This window comes from Chrysochloris asiatica, unplaced genomic scaffold (genome assembly GCF_000296735.1).
Source record: "Chrysochloris asiatica unplaced genomic scaffold, ChrAsi1.0 scaffold00041, whole genome shotgun sequence".
In the NCBI taxonomy this organism is placed as follows: Eukaryota; Metazoa; Chordata; class Mammalia; order Afrosoricida; family Chrysochloridae; genus Chrysochloris; species Chrysochloris asiatica.
Window position 1 is genome coordinate 4263730 of NW_006408559.1, and position 5065 is coordinate 4268794.

The window sequence follows — 5065 nt, forward strand, 5'->3', positions numbered from 1 at the left end:
AAGGTACGTACTCATGTATGAGAAGCACTTAGAAAGCCTTATTAGTCCCAGAATTAAACTGTTTCATGGCAATTACCTGGAGAAGTTACATTATAATTATTCCTAACATTGCATGGAACTTGTCAGGAATTGGTAGGTCATTTCATTATTTCTTGAGCAAAAGGTGCATTAACTCTTTAGCTGTTGACTGAGCTGAGAATTAGGGTTTGCAGGTTTGAAGTCACTTCCGCAAGTGTGACCATTAAGAGTATGTGCTAAAAATCATATCGCTATAGAAATATACCCTTCCTAAGTCTTCTTGAAAATCCACGTTCATTCCTAATGTGCAGAGATTCTGGATCTCCGCAGAGATTGTTTTAGTTGTCGGAGGAGAATCTGGGGGGTCTGTATGGCAGTGGTGTGAAGTCAGGTGACGCTTTTGTGAGGTTTGACTGTGGCTCGATCTAGCGCTGCAATGGCTTCCCAGGCTTCTAGTGCAGAGGTGTGCTGTCAGTTGGAAGTGGATGTTGCCAAGTTTGCTGAAATAATTCTTAGGTGCCTGCTAGCCCCGCTGAATGATGTTGGCATCATTTGTCTTTTGCAGTTTACTGAATTTTTTCAAGAAAAAATCGGCTTACTGATTTTTGCTGTTTACTAGTTTCCTTATCGAATGCTCGTTTTTATTTTCTTCTCTTTAAAAAAAAAAAAAAATGCTAACCTAAGAATTGTATTTATCTATGACTTTTCTAACCTGGAATACCTCCTCCTGCCACCAGATACTCTGTTGTGTTTCCATCCTGTTTCGTGGTAAACCCTTTTTAGCTCTCTTGGCCCCAGGCTCTCTAGTGTTTCTGTGGCTTTGTTGAATGTTATACCCTTTGAGCAAAACAGCTTTCGAGCCAATGATATGCTCTTTTCCTTGTGTATGATGAATTGAGAAATTATTAAGGGATTAATAGTATTCAGACACCTTTAGATAATAACCTGGATTGGTTTTATTCCCAGCACTGTCGTCTCTCCTGGGCAGCAGGGAGACTTGTCGTCGGATGGTCATCAGAGTACAGGTTTCATGACAGAGCGCTGGGAATGCAGCGCAGCACCGGGGTCCCATCTGCCTGTTGTTTCTTTTTACTGTGCTATATATGAGCCATTGTCTTTTATACCCCCACCCCCACCACCTGGGTAGCAGTGATTTTTCTGCTGACGTTGACTTGGGATTTGTCTTAAGAGTTGACTTTCAATTTCTAGTATAGTTAGGTGTTAGGGATGGCTTCGACTTGGCTGAAATGGTAGTGGTGCTTGTTAATGTGCCGTGAATCATTTTTGACCCCTAGTGACCCTTTGTGGGGTTTCCAATGGGTTGCTCAAACCGACCTTGTGGTCCAGGACTTTATCCTGCAGCACCACACAAGGAAACAACCACCCCCTTCCCCCCCCCCCCGCAAAAAAAAAGAACAGTGCAGCCGTATAAATGGTTTTCCCTCAAGAATATAAATTAGGATCAAATTCCACAGTTTATTCCCAACCCTAGCTCCTGCACTTGGTCGCCTAGAGCGTCCCGGGAGCTAAGGCCAAGTCAGCCCGGTTCCCCAGTAGGGCAAAAAGGGCTCTTGTGAGGAGTGGGATTGCTGTCCATCTTTTTTGTCTGGTAGAATCTAAAGTGATAAGTCTTAAGCTGGATCTTAAAAGGGGGAAAAAGAAAAAAAATCAAAATACGATTCTAGTTTATCTTCCACATTAGAATTGTCACTGGGAAACAAGATTTTCTAGTGTGCTTCCATTTCCTCAAACATTTCCCAGCTTGATAAAACAGAAAACATGGACTTTCACCAAAAGGGGGAAGTTGTTTACTAGGAAGCAGGTGATTTTGAATATATCGTGCATAGTTCTAAAATCATTTTTATCATCCGTTTTATTTGCTACTCAAAGACTCTCACCGAATTGTTCGACATTTGGGTTGTTGTTGTTGTTGTTATGTGCTGTGGAGTCGGTTCCGACTCATAGCGACCCTGTACAGGGTGTCCGAGGCTGTAAATCTTTATGGGAGCAGAAAGCCTCATCTTTCTCCTGCAGAACCGCTGGTAGTTTCGAACTGCTAACCGTGAGATTAGCAGCCCGATTCGTAACCACTACGCTACCAGAGCTCCTGTACACTGCCCTATTTTGCCCACCTAAACTTTTCATTGTGACATGGACGTAATTGATCATCAGAAACTGAGGCAAAGAGAAGGACTGGGTATGTTAAGAGAACGAAAACTCGGGGCTTTTTTTACCTGGCCTTGTAGGTTCATACAGCCAAACAACAGGAAAATCACAATGTTATTACTACAGTACTACTGAGAAAAGACTTGGAAGCAATCAGAGCTCTTATTTCTAGAATATTCGGTTTCTCTGAATAATCTTTAAAAAAGAGCATTTTTTTTTAGTTCGCTGCCTTTCACACCTTCTCCCCAACCCCAATAGCTGTTAGAGATCTTTTTAAAAAACAACAAAACCAAAAAACCCAGTATAACGGCCTCTGATTGAAACTAGGTGAACTCTTCTTATGAACAGTCAGTTTTCCTTGATAAATATCCAGAGGCAAAAACAGCGGTAGAACATTGTGACATGCAGTTTGGGGGCTGTCATGAGACTTGCTTATTCGTCAAGTTTAAGCTGTTGCTTCCACACACTCGGTGCCATCTGGGCTGTTTGTTTCACAGCAATGAGTCTGGGTGTCTGAGCTGTCTGCCACACGAATACCAGCCTGAGGAGACCATCACTCCTCAGTTCCATTCAGTGCTTAATGAATGCCAGACTGGCAGGCAGGAGAACCACTATGTGTGTGATACACTGAACAGGCCTGGATGCGTGATCAAGTTGCCAGTTTTCAGCTTGATTTCTCTCCTGGGGTCTTGCGTCTCAAGAAAGTCTTTGCTGTGATTTAGCGCATGTCTTTTGGTTTGTGTTCATTTTCTAGTCCTTGAAAATAGGAAGAAGGTTATTTTGTGTCAAATTAAAACCCCTATAGAATTGAAGGGGCATCAAACTGATCCTTGTGCTTTAAAATAAATTAATTGTACATAATCTGGAGGGTCTCTGTTTATTCTACTTTGCCATTAAATACCTGAGTTCTCCGTGTGGCGTTGAAAGAAGTGTGGAATAATTTTGGCTTTTTCTTTAGATCGCCACATCTAAAAGTAAATAATTAAATTCGAGTCTATCCCATTTGGGTATAGCTGGCAGAGCTTTATAAATGTAATTGTAACAAAAAGAAGACGACCTTCCACCCTCAGGACCGTCCCATCAGATGCTGGCAAGTGCTGTAGCACATTGCTTTGTACTTTTTCTGTCTTCCTCTCTACTTGAGCTGCAAGCGGGGAAACTGAGGACAGAGGTGTAAGAGGCTTGACGTTTCTAAATCCCACCTTTGTAAAGTCTTAGCTTATTTTTTATGTGTACCCATTAGCCAGGCTTGGAAAAACACTGAATACAAAGTTATCAAATATGTGAAAGCAATAGTTACTGAGGCCCAGATTTGACAATAGGTTATCAGAGTCTAAAAGGATGAATTCGGAGTAGTCTTGTACAGGGAGATACATATTTTTCAAAGTCATCTATTTGGCTTACTTCTTGAGATTTGTTTTCCCCCTTTCCCAGCAAAATGTTACTTGCACAACTGTAGCATCCCTTTAGAGAAATAAAAATGTACTTTATTTCTGAAGCATACATATCATTGATTCGCCTGGCCAAGAGAGACTGGGACTGTATTGTTTTTAAGCCAATTTATGCATTTGACTTGTGTGATCTTTTTGAAAAGAATAAACCAGATAGCATCATATTAATTCTTGTTTATGTCTAATCATCAGCTCAGCTGAGAAGTTGCAAAATACTGTGTCCTTTTTCTTGGGTACTTTTCTATGAGCAGAAGATGCCTTGCTTTATATACACTTTAAAAACAAGAGAGGGAGAGTCCCCCTTGCTACCAGGCAGGAATCTGTGCACAGCTGTGCCTTCTGAAGCCAAGCTGAGGCCCCTTTTTCTGGTCTCATTTCCGTCATAGCAGTGCCACAGGTATGCTTGCAACTGGGGCAAGATACTGGACTTTGGTCTCTTAAGTCAGTTCTTACTCTTTTCTCAAGTTTAACTACTCAGTGGCCAGAAACTAAAGGGCTGTTTAGATATAGAGCGATATCAAGCTGGACGTTTTATAAGACAGACAACTCTGTGTGTAGCCATCCAGTGTCATTTACTGTCCTGGAGCTGGGGGAGCTGCCTTGATCAGCCACTTTCACCCTCAGCCCTGTCTGAATGGCTAAGCCCTTTAGGCTTGTTCAGGACAGGTAGACATACTCATTCTGAGAGCAGCTTTCTTGTTTGAAACAGACGCTTTATGCAGTCATTGTTTCAAAGTCCAACATGGATATACACATAAGCAAAGAAGCCCTGAGCCATGGTTCTTAACCACGTTCAAAATGTCATCTGTCTCTTCTCACCGGGTAACATTCGGAAATTCTGCATCTTAATATTATTTCAGATGCAAATCCTTTTCTTAGCTTGTGGAGGCAAAAACCACAGCTTTCCATGGCAACCCAGTTAGCCAGAGGGGCCACCACTGGGAGGTGGAAAGGCTGCGTGATGCACTCTGGTTTACCTTAGTTTTGTCCAATCTGTATGGCCATTCTAGGATTTTTTTTTTTCTTGTTAAGGACCAGTAGTTTTCTGACCCAGATTTGGTAAATGTGTTAACACTACTTTGTGAATAAACAAACAAGTGATCCGCTGGACAATTGCAATTGTAGAATTATGCTGTATGTAATGTACATATGGAGAAAGAATGTATTTTGTTCTTTTTTTTTTTCTTAATAAAAATTATATATCGACACTGTAAGATGTGTCTTTCTTGTGTGCTGGAATTACTTTTTTTTTTTAATTTAAGGTTTTTATTGTGGATTGAGTGAAAGTTTACAGGGCACATCATCAGTTTCACATTCAACACTTCATATAACTTGTTTCATTACATTGATTATTATCCCCTCCATATACCATCAGTTAAAAGTATTTCTCTTGATCCACTTTAGCTTTTTTTTAAAAAACACACAAACAA